Source organism: Leptopilina heterotoma, unplaced genomic scaffold (assembly GCF_015476425.1).
Source record: "Leptopilina heterotoma isolate Lh14 unplaced genomic scaffold, ASM1547642v1 Lhet_192, whole genome shotgun sequence".
NCBI classification, from domain to species: Eukaryota; Metazoa; Arthropoda; class Insecta; order Hymenoptera; family Figitidae; genus Leptopilina; species Leptopilina heterotoma.
Window position 1 is genome coordinate 338604 of NW_025110911.1, and position 17304 is coordinate 355907.

Here is a 17304-nt window from a genome sequence, read left to right on the forward strand (position 1 = left end):
CAAGACTTTAATTACTATTTTAATAAAAGTTCTCAGAAGAATTTATTTATTTAAATAAAATATAATAAAATTCGTTGCAGGAATTCAATTATTTTTACAAGTAATAAAACTTTTCACATGAATAATTCAATTATTTAAAAAAAATTTGATAAAATTCGTTATAGGAATTCCATTATTTTCATAAATTATGAAATTTTTCTGAGAATTTCAATTATTTTTAATACAATTTAAAATAAAATCTTAGAAAAATGAAATTATTTTCTTAAATTTTTTGCAAGAATTTAATTACATTTCACGAATATAATGAAATTCTTCGTTGAAATTCAAGTATTTTCAAAATCTACAATTTTAATAAAAGTTCTCAAAAGAATTCAATTATTTAAAAAAACTGTAATAAAATTCACTGCAGGAATTCAATTATTTTTATAAATAATAAGATTCTTTACGCATTATTTCAATTATTAAAAAAAAATTTGATAAAGAATTTGCAAGAATTTAATTACTTTCATAAATTAATAAAATTCTTCACAGGATTTCAATTATTTTTAATACAATTTTAAGTCAATTCTTCGAAAAATGTAATTATTTTCAAAAATTTTATTAAAACTCTTCGAAAGAATTCAATTTATTAATTATTTTTAAAAATTCATGCTATAATGCTTTTAATATATTCATTAATATTCATTTTCAAATCGATTTTTATTGGAAAATTCCACGAGAATTCAATTATTTAAATACCAAAATAAATAATTTACTGAATAAATGAATGTTTCTCTAAATTGAATTATAAAGAATTTTATCAACTTAATTGAATTTTTTTGAGGAATTTTAATAAAATTTTCAAAAATGATAAAATTTTTCGAGGAATTCGATTAAAATAATTGTATTAAAAATAATTGAAATTCTATGATGAGTTTTATTATTCATGAATATAATTGAATTTTTGTAAAATATGTTATTATTCATGAAAATAACTGAACTATTGTGAAGAAATTGATAAAAAAATTTGTAAATAGTTAAATTCCTGTGAAATTTGTATTATTTATAAAAATAATTTATCGTTTGCTTAGAATTTTATCAACCGTTTTTTTAAGTAATTGAATTCTTTTGAAAAATTTTATTAAAATAGTAGATATTGAAAATCATTGAATTGAGGAAATTTTTTTGAAAATAATTGAAATTTGGAGAAGAATTTTATTATTTTTAATATAATTGAATTTTGACGAGAATTTTTTTTAATTTTTGAACATAATTGAATTTTGGCGAAGAATATTTTATTACTTTTGAAAATAATTGAATTTTTGCAATCATTTGTAACTTCTCTAAAATTCAATTTTTTCCAGTACTTTTACTAAAAATTCCTGACTTTTCCCTGATTTTCCTGACCAATTTTACTTTCCCTGATTTTTCCCTGAATTCCCTGATTATTTATGAAGAAAAATTATTTTTATTTAAAATATTCCAGAGAAAAAATAAATTGAAAAGGAATTTTTCTATTTACACTGAAAAAATGAGCATCGAAAAAATAAAAAATAGGGTGCGATGGCCGGGAATCGAACCCGGATCAACTGCTTGGAAGGCAACTATGCTGACCATTACACCACCATCGCACTATATTAACTGCGAAACTGTATCAACTCAAACTTGGCGAATGGGACGAAATTTACAAATTGCCTATACACTTTCACTTGTTCTTAGGAAACTATATTATAGCAAAAGCAGCATAAATTTTATTTTATAAACAAAATAATTTTTGCATATTAAAAAAAACAACTTTTTAGTGCAGTGATAATTTAGTGAAATTTTTCATAATAGTTCCTCATTGACTTATTAAATCGAGTAGAAAAAAAAAATCATTAAATCAATGAGACAACTATTATAAAGTCAATTGAAAAGTGAAAGTAAAGATCATTATTTCTATATCAATAGAGTTAATCGATATCAACCAATTAAGGCGGTTTTTAGAAGAAGAAGAAACAAGAAGTAATTTATTCTTTGGCAACTAATAAATATAAAATAAAATTTTTGAATAACATAATTCAAGTATATTTATAATAATTATAATCTCTCTCTCTGTATAGAAATTTTTAATCTCTCCGCTTGTATAAATTTTCTTCTCCATAATCTACATACAAATTTTCTCTAAAATTTATATAATCTTTAATGATCTAAATCATCAACTTTTTTGCATCAGGAAGAAATGCATTCAAATTTCACCTCTTGAGACATTTCCTCACTTTCACAAAACTTTCTATTGAAAAAGAAGAAGAAGAAGAAGAAGAAGAAGAAGGAAAAAAAAATTATTTCCTTGACCTTTCCCTGATGAAAACAAAAATTCCCTACTCTCTATATACCTTTACTGACTTTCCCAACATTTCCACAATATTTCCTTACGCTCTCATTATACTGACTGTTTCTAAAATGAAATTTCTCTATAACTTTCCCGTGCTGTACACTCAAGGGAAAATTATGTTTCATTCAAATAATGAACTTTTTTCTAATGTAAACCTAAGTTTTAGGTTATATTTTCTATTTTTATTTAATAATGTAGTGTTTGTTTTAAATAAAATTTTATTGTTTCTAATATGTAATATTAAACTGAAAGGAAAGATTTATTTCATCCAAATAACCGCAATTACTTGTCTATTATCAAAAAAATATTTACTTTAATCAAATCATTTTTTTCTGTTTAAATCTTTTATATTTAAAATTTTAAATCTTTTCTATTTGAATCAAATAAATTTTACTTAAACATCAAAAATTTTTTATTTAAATAATTTTAGCATTAGAAGCAAATAAAATTTAATTGATCTACTCTCTAAATTTGAATTCGTAAACATATTTATTAATTTGAATTAGTGACTGACTTTTTTCTTCTCAATTAGTAGAAATTACTATTTATTAGTAAAATTTACTAATTTGAAAGCAAAAATTCAGTATTTTAACTAAATACCATGAATTTAATAGAATTAGGTAACAAATTTTTTGATACAAATAAATATTTTTCAAAAAGCCGACTTTAATAACAGACAAGATGTTGTTTATTAGAATCAAATAAATTTTTTGCAGTAACACACTCTTTTGGAATTGAAGATAAAAGAGTAAAATTTTAAAAGTTAAAATTTAATTCCTCTAAACTCCTAGACTAAGTGTAATTACAATATAAATAATAAATATACCATATAAATATAAAATTTTTGTTAAATAAACTAATCAGAAGTTTTTAATTGCTTCTTTAATAATTATATTTTACTTAGAATATGTAATTATATATATTTCAATATATTTACTTACGAAATAAACTCGACAGGAAACGTATGTTTGTTTAACTCACCTGAAACAAAAGGAAAAGAAAATAGTTGATTAATTACTATATCAAATGAAATAAACAGTGAAAACAAAATAATAATTTCTATTAAGTAATTTCATTAAATTACTTCTAATAATCAATAATAAATAATAATTTATAAAACTGTTAATAACCACACTCATCAGAAAAAAGATATTATATATTTGACTCACAGCCAACTAAATTTTTTATTTGTTTCAAATAAATTACAAAATCTTTTATTTTCAAATATAAATTTTTTAAATAATTTCATATTCAAAATTTAAATAATTCACTTATTAAGTACAACATTAATTATTACTGTTCATATTTTCAAAAATTTTAATAAAATTTCACGAAAGAATTCAATTATTTAAAAAAATTTTTAAAAATCCTTCTAAACAATTCAATTATTTTTTTAAATAGTAAAATCTTTACAAAAATTCAATTATTTTCAAAATAATTTTAATTAAATTCCTCGAAAGAATTCAATTTTTAAAAAAAAATTTAACACATTTCGAAAAAAATTCAATTTTTTCTAAAATTTTAATAAATCCTTTGAAAAAATTCAATTATTTTTAAGCAAATTTAAATAAAATTACACGAAAGAATTTAATTATTTTCAAAAATTTCCATAAAATTTAATTTCAACAAGAATTTAAAATTCTCTAAAAATAATTCAATTATTTTCAATATATTTTTAAAAAATTCTATATAAAAATTAAATTACCTTCAATGCAATTTTTAAATATATTCGTCAAAAAAATTGAAAGAATTCAATTATTATCAAAAAATAATAAAATTCTTGTGATGAATTCAATTATTTTGAATATACTTAATTTTAATAAAATTTTTTTAAAGAAATTCAATTATTTTCGAAACAACTTCATTATTTTCAAATATTTCTATAAAATTCTTCAAAACAATTTAATTATTTCTTTAAATTTTAATAAATTCTTCGAAACATTTCAATTATTTTTATAAATAGTAAAATTCTTTGCAGGAATTAAATTATTTGCAATTCAATTTTAATAAAATTCTTCTTCATAAAATTCAATTGCTTTCAAAATTTGCAGTTAAAATTATTAAAGAAACTCCATTAGTTAAAAAAAAATTCAAAGAAATTCTTTAAAAAAAATTGAATTAGGATTAGTTAAATTAATTAAAAATTTTAATAAAATTTTTTGCGACGATTCAGTTATTTTCCTAAATAATAAAATTCTTTGAAGGAATTCTATTATTATCAAATTTTTTTGATAAAATTCTTTGCAACAATTCGATGATTTTCAATACATTAATTTCAAAATTGATAATATTTAAAAAGAAAAATTATTTAAAAAATTAAAAAATAAAAAAGCAAACAACAACAAACTTGAAACTGCGAAAAGATTACCGGAACATGTACTTTATTATTATTAATTAATTAATAGATATTTATTTTCTATCTTTCTTACATATAAAAATTAGCATTTTTTTAAAAGGCTGCAATTTTTTTTGCAATTTTCTATTACTTTATAATAATTTATATTTTTTATAATAATTTAGTAGAAGTTACTATTTATTAGTAAAATTTGCTATTACTATAATTAAAAAATACTAATAAATATTAATTTCTACTAAATTTAGTAGTAAAATTTACTAATTTAAAAGCAAAAAGTCAATCACTAATTCAAATTAGTAACAATTTTAGCAAATTCATTTTTAGAAAATTTAGAAAGTATTTTGCAAAGAATGTAAATCTTTGCTAAACTAAAAATGTTAACTGACAATAGAATAACAATTTTTGTAAACTTTTTGTTTTAAAAATAAGAAAAAAGGTACGAAAGGGAACCATGTGAATAATTTAAGGGGATGTCAAAGTCGATACAGAGCTTCAATGAAAAAATCGCATCGACTTGGACATATTTAGTTTTAGGGCGTTTTAGGGGAGTTTATTATTAAGGGAGAAAAAAGAAAAAAAGGGATTGAGAAAGTGTAGTTGCTTTAAACAAATTTTTACCCTGAGTGTATGAAAATTCTAACCAAGTATAAAAAATTTCAAGTTTCTTCGATATTAACATTTTTTTCTTCCTTTATTCTCTTCAGGGCAATTTCGCATCGAACGCGCTAAAAGCTTTGACTTTTTTTTGATTTCCTCGCAACGAGATTGGACTTTCTATTGGTAAACGTGGGTTATATACATATACATATATATATAACTATGCCAGGGACTGTTGAACACGAAGGTATTATAATACGAACTGCGGCAATGGTTTGAATTGAGTAAAAGTGTATAAGCGGGTTCACCGTGTCGCTTTCACTCCTCTGGTGCCATGTTACCTCAGGGGCTTGGCCAGCGTGCGGGGTTTCCATAAGACCGGATGCAGGGGAATCTCCTCGGAAGTTGAGAGAGCTCATTATGACGGAAGTGGGAAAAAAAGAGAGAAAAAAAAGAGGCCTATGCTTTTCAAGACACGTTTCATTTTATATTTATATACTGTATACTGTATATATATAATAACGGGAAGTGTAACCATCGTAAATGACAATTAATACCCGGCCAAGTCATGAGAAACAAATTTCAGTGGCTTTCCATGAATTGTAAAATGAGATCCCCCTCGAAATTATTTACCAGCACAACAATTATATTGTTAAACTATCAGGGTTTAACTGCAATATAGATTAATCAAATTTTGAAGGTGCTGTGAAAATTTATTGACATACAATTTGTCCAAATTATATCAGTTAAACGAAAATTCAATAATTTTCAGAGTTTCAGGCTACACACTCGACAATTATTAATTGAAAAAAAATTGTTTTAAGAATGAAAAAAGTAATAAAATGAAGATATCGAAAAATTAAATTTGACAACTAAAAAAACTCATTTTAGTCGATTTACAAAAATTTGATTCAGTATTTCCCTGATTTCCATAAAAAATATTTTTTCATCGTGGTAATAACTTCAATTCTAAATTTTTCTAATTATTTTACAAATTTTTAGTTTGCATTATTAAAATATAAAGTTTATTTCAATTTTACAAATTTTAAGTTGGAACTATTAAAATATAAAGTTTAGTTCAATAAAATTTGACAAAATTTCCAATTAATTGAAAATTAGAATTAAAAATCAATTAATCTTTTTAAATTATTGACGGAAATTTAACTGTCTTCAAAAATTTTTAATAATAAATTTTTTAACAGTCTAATTATTTACATAATTTATAAATTAAATTATTCAAAATATGAATATTTTTTTTCAAATAAATATTTACATGCTTAGGTATTTACTTTCCCACAGGAATTAAAATTTGTAGTAATTTCAACTGTAATTTTTCCTTAATTCAAAACTTTAATCATTTTTTAGGGAAATAATAAATAATTATTTTTATAATAAATATTTAAATATTATTACACTTTCAAAACAGTAAAAATTTTCAAAGATTTCAATTTAAAAATATTCTAAAATGTAATTATTACTAAAAATTCATATCATAACACTTTTAACATGCAATTATTATTTTAAATTTTAACTAAAATTTATTTTTAAATTATTTTTTCTTAGAATGTTTTACGGGAATTTAATTATTTATATATAAAAATAAATAATTGATTGAATTATTGATTATTTCTTAAATTTGAATTCTTATAAAGAATTTCACCAACAAAATAATTTTTAAATAACTGAATTCTTTCAAAGAATTGGAATAAAGTTTTCAAGAATAATTGCATTTTTCGAAAAATTTTATCACTTATGAAAATAATTTAATTCTTGAGACAAATTTTATTAAATTTTTGTATTAATAATTGAATTCTTTTGGGAAATTTTATTAAAAATAATTAAATTTCAACAATTTTTTGAAATTAAATAACTTTCAACGAAGAATTTTATAGAAATTATTTGCAAAAAATTGAATTATGTACCGAGTCTCTGACTCGAAGTGATCGCCTTTTTCATGTTTTGTAATAATGTTACTTAAATACTTTTGAAAATAATTTAATTCCTCCAACGAATTTTATTCAAGTTTATAAAAATAACTAAATTTTTGTGAAGAATTTTATTATTACTATAAATAATAAAAAAAAAAAAGAGTTTTATTCAATTTGAAAGAAGTTAACAATTTAACGAGTTTTATTCAAGTTTATAAAAATAATTGAATTCTTGAAAAGAAGTTTGTCAAATTTTTTTTAAATAATTGAATTCCTGCGATGAATTTTATAAAAATCTTTTTAAATAATTGATATTTTTCGACAAATTTTATGAAATTTTGTATTTTAAATAATTGAAAGCCTGTGAAAATTTTATTGCTTATAAAAATAATTGAATTATTTCCAAGAAATTAATTAAAAATTTTGTAAATAATTGAATTCCTGTAAAATTTTGCCAAGAATTTTATTCAAGTTTATAAAAATAATTGAATTTTGGTGAAGAATTTTATTATTTATAAAGATAACTGAAATTTTGACAAGAATTTTTAAAAAATTTTTGAATATAATTGAAATTCTGCGAAGAATTTTTATAACTTTTGAAAATAATTGAATTTCTGGAATCATTTGTAACTTTTCCAAAATTCAATTTTTTTTAGTAATTTTAACTAAAATTTTTCTATCAATCTAGTATTTATGAAAATTGAATTCTTGCAAAAGAATTTTATTAAAATTTTTGAAAATAATTGAATTCTTTAAAAAAATTCTATTAAAATTCATAGAAATTGAAAATAATTATCGTATGTTGAAGAATTGTTTGAAGAATTTTATTAAAATTTTCCAAAACAATTTTTTTTATTTCAACTATTAGAGGATATAAAGTAGTGCAAGTTTTCGACAAAAAGTATTAAATAATAGTTTTTAGTAGAATAGTACAAAATCTGGAGTTTTCTTTCATAGGAGAAGCGACCCCCCACTCTGCAGAAAGGCAGACTTTTCTATTGGCTAGAGTCAGAGCGGTGGGGGAAGTGCCGCGTAGTGGGGCACCGCTTCTCTTAGCTTTCTTCTCGCGAATCATTTACTGATTAGTAATTAACACCTGGAGCAAATTTTACTAACTTTTACTGAAATTAACTCTAAATATAGTAATTTTACTATAAAAATAATAATTCCACTCTAAAAATAACAAAATTTACTCTAAAAATAGCAAAAATTTCTATAGAAATAGTAAAATTTACTCCCTAAATAATAGAAATCGTATCAAAAATTCGAATAAATAATCTGTAAGTAAACCGATTGAATCTACGTAAACAATATTTAATCAAAAATTAAGAAATCAAATACACAAAAATTCAAAAAAAATATTAAAGAACAAAATTAGAGAACAAATAATATTAGAGAGCAGAGTTTAATAAACATTACTTAAGTTTTACATATAATTTTACACAAAATACAACCACACGTCTAAATAATAAGAAATTCTTCTTTTGTCGTAAAATACCGTCAAAATAAAGAAACATTCATCCTGCGGTTTCTATAGAATGTAATTTAACCAAATGTTTCATTACAAAACTAATCGAAATTCTGAATGGACTAAATTCAATATTGACGCTCGGCGTTATCCGCACTCGAACGGATATACGTTCCCTAGACCATTAATGTTGATAGAAGCAGGCAATCGGCTCTTTATTACCAATCTGGACAGTAAACGAGTGTTTTGGTGTGTATGGCGCTCTCCTCACCGGTTTATAATATGCGGTGTACCAAGTAAAACTTGGAACATGCGCCAGAAACTATTTATGCGGAACCTAAATAACTCTTCTATATTGCTGACACATTAAACCACCAACCACCTCTTTATCTTCACCGCTGTAAAATCCTCTACACAAAATTTCCTCAAATCAAAATCGAATTTCCTCTCGATCACAAAATAATTTACGATTCGAATTTAATGATATAAATAACGTACGATTCGATAATAATGATATAGAAATAAACGTACAGTAAGGTTCAATTTTTAGTTTTAATTTTTAAAATTCGCATAGAATTTTTTATTGACTTCAAAAGAAGAAAATTGAGTGTAAAATAATCTTTATAGAAAAGATAAAGAGGTTTAATATTTAGTCGCGAATTTGTGTAATCGGTCATTATATCTCACGGTTCCTTGAGCCTAATTGAAGCGTGTTTTGCATCGAAAGTGGTATGAAAGTGACTCAAGAAATGATGTTTTCATTTTTTTTCCTGGCAAGTCAAATAAACGAAAGTCAATTTATTTTAGAGTCACTTTCGATATACCCTACGGGCAATTATGTTACGTACGAAGCATTTCCTGAAAGTATTTTTATGCCACTTTATTCCCTGCGCAAGTAAAGAATTTTTTCCTTTAATTCCCACACAACAACCTATCAAAAGACGTCGTCAAAAGATATAAACTAACTTTTTTTCTTCATTACTCTTTCTCCTGAAACTTTTTTCTCCTATAAACAAATTTTTTCACCTTAATCTTTTTTCTCCTTTACAAATTTGAGTACAGGAACTTTTAGGAGACGAAATTTTAGGGGAAAAAATTTGTGTATACAAATTTTTTCCCCTAAAATTTCGTCTCCTAAATGTTCTCTTCAATATATATAAATTTTCTCTCCTAAAACAGTTCCCTCCTATAAATAAATTTTTTTGTTCCTAAAATTTTTCTTAATCGGAGACAAATTAAAAATTAAGTCCAAAACCTAGTAAGAAGATCTAGTTCGAGATTATTGCGAGACCTTTACGCAACATTCAATTCGGTATACATAACCTACGTCACTTTATAATCGACCTCCATTAATAAGGAGGTGATGTAACCTCAAAAGTGCAAGCACCATCATTCAACCTCGATACAAAACACAATAATCAATCAAACGGAAAATAATTCTTTACCGCACCATTAGAAAACGATTTCCACGCTGGCTCGGATATTTAAATAAATATCAAAACAAAACGAATTTTTCCCACATAACTAAACGGAGAAAAATGAGTTTGACATTATATAGAAAGCTAATTTTTAACTAAGGCAGCTAACAATTTACTTTTATATAGCAAAAAAATTAGCTGTCAGATGTAATTATTCTTTCTAAATCAAAATTAGTAAAATTCAATGATTTTTTCCGATTTTAATTAGTAAAATATGTTCTACTACTCTCTAAATTTAAATTAGTATAAAAATAATTACTAAATTAAATTGGTGCCTGATTTTTTGAATTTTAATTAGTAAATTTTAATAAAAAGTACTTTTTGGATTTTAATTAGTAAATTTTAATAAAAAGTACTTTTTGCATGTTAATTAGTAAATTTTAGTAATAAATACTTTTTGTATTTTAATTAGTAAACTTTAGTAATAAATACTTTTTGCTACTAATTTATTATTAGTGAAAAATAACAAACTTCTAGAATTACTAAAAAAAATTCTGCTTTCTGGTGTCTAAAAATATTTTTGAAAAACAAAAATCTTAATTTCTTCTTTTGAATTATTTTTCTCAGTTTAAAATCTTTTAAAATGCAATGAATTTTAAAACAACGCCTTAAAAATTATTCTACTGCAGATAGTAAAATGTCCTTGACAAAGTCTTTGAAAATTTTAATTGTTTTAAAACTGTATTATATTTAAATATTTATTTTAAGAAATTTATCAATTTATATTATTTTCCTGACAAATTATTAAACGTTTTGAATAATTTTATTTAAAAATTCTAAACAAATGATTAAATTTTGGAGGAATTAAAGTTGTAATTTTTAGAAATTGTTAAATTTCAAAATCAGTTTTATAATGATATTATTTAAAATTTTAATTCCTGTGAAAAGATAAATAAATATTTGAATATTATGTATTTAACAAAAATTCATCAAGCTATTTTCATAATTATATTCGTTATTCTCATAAATATTCAAATGATTTTCATAAATAATGAAATTCTTCGCAGGATTTCAATTATTTTTAATGCAATTTTTAATAAATTACTCGAAAAATGCAATTATTCTTAAAAATTTTATTAAAATTCTTCAAAAATTCAATTATTAAAAAATTTTTGACATGATTTGTTTCTTTGAATTTAATAAAATATTTTCAATAGATTTTTAATTAAATTTTTTAAAAGAATTTATTCATTTTCAAAAATTTTAATGAAATTCTTTAATAACAATTCAATTCTTTTCAAATAATTTTAACAAAATTCTTCGAAGAAAATTACTTAATTTCAAAAATTTGTTGAAACTCAATGATTTTCAATAAAATTTCCCAAAATTATTCAATTATTAAAAAAAAATTTAATAAAATTCGTCCAAGAATTCAATTTTAAAATATTTTTAAATTGAAGCTTGAAAATTTTGATTGTTGTAAAACTGTAATAATATTTATTATTAAAATAATTATTTACTTTTTTTTTAATTATTAAAGTTTTGAATAATTTTATTTAAAAATTTCAAAAAAAATGATTGAATTGTGGAAAAATTACAGTTATAATTTTTAGAAATTATTAAATTTAAAAAAAAGTTTTATATTGAAATTATTAAAAAATTTTAATTCCTCTAGAAATGTAAATAAGTATAATTTAAATATTTATGTACCAAAAATTATTTAAGTTTTGAATAATTTAATTTTAGAAATTATGAAAAAAATTAGTATTTTGAAAAATTGTTACTAAAATTTTTTAAAGTCAATTAAATTCCTGTATAAATTTTGTTAAATTAATTGATAAAGAAAGAAAATTGTTAAATTTTATATTTTAAAGAATTTTATTTTTATACTATAAGAAATTATTTTTAAATATAATTGTATTCTTGAAGAATTCTAAAAATTTGGAAAATAATGGAATTTTTCGATATCTACTATGTTTAATACTTCTTTTCAGTTTTAAAGATACTTTTTTCAACTTTTTTTGAAATTTATTATCGAGTCCGAAGTTTGTGTTAAAAAAATGGACTTAATTATAGGAGTAGTGTATTTAATTAAGTGTGAAATCTTTCGGAAATGTTTGCTCCTATTAAAAATTAGCAGTTTCTTCAAAAAACCATCTTAGGCAAAAAATAAATCAACTGGCACCCAATTATCATCTTAATTTTGGAAATTAAATTTCAAAGTTAAAATATTTTTTATTTAACTTCCACCTTTATCAGAACTACAGAACTATTTGATATTTTGAAATTTTATTTTTGTTCTAAACAAAAAAATATTTAGTAAAAGATGTTTATTATTTTTTCAAAATCCACATTTATTCAACCAATTCTTAGTCAATTGTGAAGAGGTCCATCATCGTCGATGGATCTCTTCACAATTGACCAAAAAAATCTAACAGAAAAAATATTTAACTTTGAAATTTAATTTCCAAAAATTAAATGGGTGTGCTGATAATTATGAAAAATAATCGAAATTATAAAAAATATATCAGAGGGACATAAAAATTGCAAAAAAGAAAAAATTGCCAGCCTTTGAGGTAAACAACTTTTCAACCTGCGGTACAAGTACTTATTAACAGTTTGTTTTTACTGAACGCGCAGTAAAAATAAATCCCGCGTGTTAATTTATCAAGTCAAGAAAGCAATGTGCCTGCATAGTGTCTATATAGATGTATCTAAAATACGTTAGAATTATATCAGCGATTTCTATCTTTGCCTTTTCTTGTTGTATTAATTTTTCGACTTTTTCTACACAGCAATGTGGGTATGTAGGTGGGTAGGATTGCATTGCCTCGGTCCCGCTGAAATCTCGTGTGTCTTTTATATGCGTTTGTATGCGAAACCGTTGCACTGGAAAATGTGCTACTTGCACATGTAAGGTACTCTCAAAGTCTTTGATGGTATTTCTATATAAAATGTGTGTATATATGTATAAACGTTGACTGAACCACCAAGCACAAGCGTTACGAGGACGGAGTTACGCTCCCACTTGGGAGTATGGTGAACGAGTTCGGTTAGCCTAGAACCTAGATCAAAGATACACGTGTATATAAATATATATACAGACTATATACCATCAACATCATGTAATATGAGATCCTGAGCAGGAGATGACGTGACATGGCGATCGTCATCTCCTGGAGCAACCGGAACGATCTTCTTTATTGTATTCGTTAATCTCGGTCAATGATTTTACCTCATCGCGTAAACAATAAAAGCTGAGGAGTATAAAAATACACTTTCAATTAGGATAGCTCATTTTATTCTCTTTTATCTTTAATCTCTATAGTATCTAAATTAGTAAAAATTTAGCAATTCCAGGGTTGCTATAAAAATTTAATTTATTTTTACCTGACCCTAAAGAATATTTTGATTCACTCTAAAAATTTTTAGCTTTTCAAAAAATGATCTATTACGCGGAGGGAAAATATATATTAAATTTTGTAAAAGTATTTTACAATTTGGGGAAAAATATGAGAGCAATTTTGAGGGAAAGTTATGAAGGAAAAAGTGCAATAAACCAAAATTCTGACATAAACTGAAAAAAAATTTATTTGATTCAAATAACCGATTAATTGACTATTATCAATTAAATATTTAATTGAATCAAATAATATTTATTGGAGTCAATTAAATAATATTTGCTTCGAACACTAAAATTATTGGTTTAATTACCATTTAATTGATTCCAATAAATATTATTTGATGTAAGTAAATATTTAATTGATAATAGTCAATTAATCGGTTATTTGAATAAAATAAATTTTTTTTTTTCAGTGTAGACAATTTTCTTTGACAATTTTCAAATCCATTTCTTTACAATATTTAATTTAACGAAATTTCAATTATTCATAAATTCTTCAATTAAATACATATTAGAAAATGAAAACTTAAAATAATAAAAAAAAATTCAATTAAACTTTTACAAAAAAATTCATTTCAAAATTCAATTATTTCCAAAAATTCACGCTACATTGCTTTTAATATTCAATTATTATTTAAAATTTGAATTAAAATTCATTTTTAAATAAATATTTATTAGAAAATTCTACTAGAATTCAATTATTTAAATAAAAAAAAATAATTTATTGAATAATTTAATGTTTCTTATACTTCAAATCCCATAAATAATGTTATCAGCAAATTTATAAATAATTGAATTCCTGGGAAGAATTTTATTATTCATAAAAATAATTGAATTTTTGCACAGAATTTTATAAAAATCTTTTAAAAGTAATTGAATTCATGCAAACGAATTTTATTAAATTTTTTTAATTGAATTGCTACGAAGAATTTCATTAAAACTTTAAAAATATTTTCATCATTTCAATGCAATTATTTTTTTCTAAAATTTTTAACTAAATTTCTTCATTAAATCAATTATTTTCAATAATTTTTGAAAAAGTTCTACTTTGAGAATTTTCAAATCTATTTGTTTACAATTCAATTTTACGAAATTTCGATTATACAGAAATTCTTCAATTTAATATTATATTAAAAAATAAAAAACTTCAAATAATTTCAACAAAACAAAATTCGGTTATATTTTTTCAAAAAAATTAATTCTACAGAATTGTTAGTAAAAAGTATAAAAAAATATAAATTTTCAAACATGTTAATTTGAAACCTTTTAAAAATTTAATTATTCCTAAAAATGTATCCTAATAATGCTTTTAATATTTAATTATTATCTAAAAAGTTTAATTGAAATTCATTTTTAAATCAATTTTCACAAGAAAATTCTGCGAGAATTCAATTATTTAAAAATAAAAAAATAAATAATTTGTTGAACAATTGAATGTTTTTCAAAATTGAATTCTCATAAAGAATGTTGTCAAGAAATTTTTAAATAACTGAATTCTTTCGACGAATTTCAATAAAATTTTAAAGAATAATGGTATTTGTTGAGAAATTATATTATAAAAAATAATTGAAATTTTGCGATGAGTTTTATTATTGATAAAAAGAATTGAATTATTGCGGAGAAATTAAAAAAAAAAATAGAAAAAAAAAAAAAATTTCTGTAAAATTTTTATTATTTATGAAAATAATTGAATGTTTGCGTTGAATTTTATTAACATTTTTTTTTAAATAATTAAATTCGTTAGAAAAATTTCTTTAAAATAGTCTATATTTGAATATTCGAAAATAATTAACACTTTTTATAAAGAATTTTTATTACTTTAGAAATTAATTAAATTCCTGTGAAATTTCTATTATTTATGAAATTAATTGAATTTTTTTAATTGAAATTGAAATTAAATTGCTTTAAAAAAAAATTATTTTTTCAGAATTATCAATTAAAATTATGAAAAATTAAGATTTTCCAAAAATTAGAATTTAAAACCTTCTCAAAATTAAATTATTTTTAAAAATTCACGCTATCATACTTTTAATATTTAATTATTATTTAAAATTCTATATAAAATTGATTTTCAAATCAATTTTTACTAGAAAATTCTGCTAGAATTCAATTATTGAAAAATAAAAAAAATAAATTATTTGTTGAACAATCGAATGTTTCTCAAACTTGAGTTCTCAAAAAGAATTCTGTCAACAAATTTTTAAATAACTAAATTCCTTCGACGAATTTTAATAAAATATTCAAATTGCATTTTTTGAGAAATTTGATTAAAATTATATTAAAAATAATTGAAATTTTTCGATGAGTTTTATTAATTTGAAAAGAATTGAATTACTGCGGAGAAATTAAAAAAATATATTGTAAATAATTAAATTTCTGTAAAATTTTTATTGTTTGTTTATAAATTATATAAATAATAAATAATATTTTATTGTTTTATTAAAATATTTTTAAATAATTGAATTCTTTTGGAAAATTTTATTATAGGTAGAATAGATATTGTAAATCATAGAATTGAGGGAAATTTTTAATAATTAAAATTTTGCAAAGAAATTTATTAAAGTTTTTCTAAATAAAATTTAGAATTATAATTTAGATTTATAATTTTTTTTTCAGAGAAGAATTTTATTATTTACAAAAGATAATTGAAAATTTGCCAAGGAGTAAAAAAAATTTTTGAACATAATTGAACTTCTACGAAAGATTTTAATACTTTTGATAAGAATTGAATTTCTTTATACTCATATTTTTAGAAATAATCTCAAAAGAGTTTTAAATTTTTATTTTTTTTAAATTACAAGTTTTTACGAAATTTTAATTGTTTAAAACTCTAATAATATTTAAATATTTTAAAGAATTATTAATTTATTATTTTTCTGAAAGATTTTTAAAATTTCTAATAATTCTTTTGTAAGATAAAAAAAATGATTGAATTAAAAAATATTCCTTAAAATTTTAAATTTCTTTTTGGATTTTTTTTTGTTTCTTTGTCACCAATCGTTTTATCAACTTGGAGAGAAAAATGTCCACTATTAATTAGTTCCACTATAGTGGAACTAATTAATTAGTGAACATTTTTAGAATATTAATTACCGTAATTAGTGAACAAAATTGATGAATTTATGAATACTTGAAATTTTTTTTTTTTTATTTATTTATAAAGAAAAGAAGTAAATTTCAAGAAAGTTTATAATAAAGTTTTTGAGCTGCAGAGAGTTTTCTCTTTTTTTCTTCTTTCTAAAAGATATGCTGCTTCTCTCAGAGGGAAAATTCATTTCACCGTTGAAATTAGTTTTAAGTAAGGAAAGACGAAGGTTAAAATTGGAAAATGGTTATTTCTTGAGCAATGGGCTCATTTAATTTTTCTTCGGGGGGATACTGCGAGAATAACGCGCTAACTCCGATTAGGTCACGGACGAGCAAGGTGGTCGATAGTGCAACGTTACGGAATGAAAAATGGTCTTTCACGATTAACCTATCTTGATTACTGCCTAGTAATTGACTGACAGCATTTTGCTGCAATTGTCAGTGGAGAGCAATTTTCATTGTCGTTAATCAATGACGTATACATATATATGTATACAAATATACATATAGCTATACAGAAAAGAGTAAAAGGAAAATAGTTTGTCAATTGTGACACACATATATGACACATATGGCATACTTTTTTTTACCCCTTTTTATGACAAATTTCAATTCTTTCAAGAGAATTTATTCACTTATTTTTTTTTCATTTCCCTCCCCACATGGAGGAATAAAAATTATTGTAATTAAATGT

The 17304-nt window shown here is 21.9% G+C and overlaps 1 protein-coding gene and 1 non-coding gene across 3 annotated transcripts in view; both read right to left on the reverse strand.

Moving 5' to 3' along the window:
* LOC122500960 (protein roadkill) overlaps positions 1-17304 on the reverse strand; it is a 202017-nt gene that overhangs the window by 137835 nt on the left and 46878 nt on the right. The window contains exon 1 of one of the 2 annotated variants that reach the window (XM_043610144.1): positions 3295-3313. The exons of the other annotated variant lie outside the window; for it this stretch is intronic. The gene's annotated coding sequence lies outside the window, so the exon portion shown is untranslated. Of the gene's footprint in view, positions 1-3294; positions 3314-17304 lie in introns of those variants that run through there. 2 annotated transcript variants of the gene reach the window in all.
* Positions 1539-1610, reverse strand: Trnag-ucc. The gene has a single exon. It is a non-coding gene; the product is annotated as a tRNA-Gly (tRNA).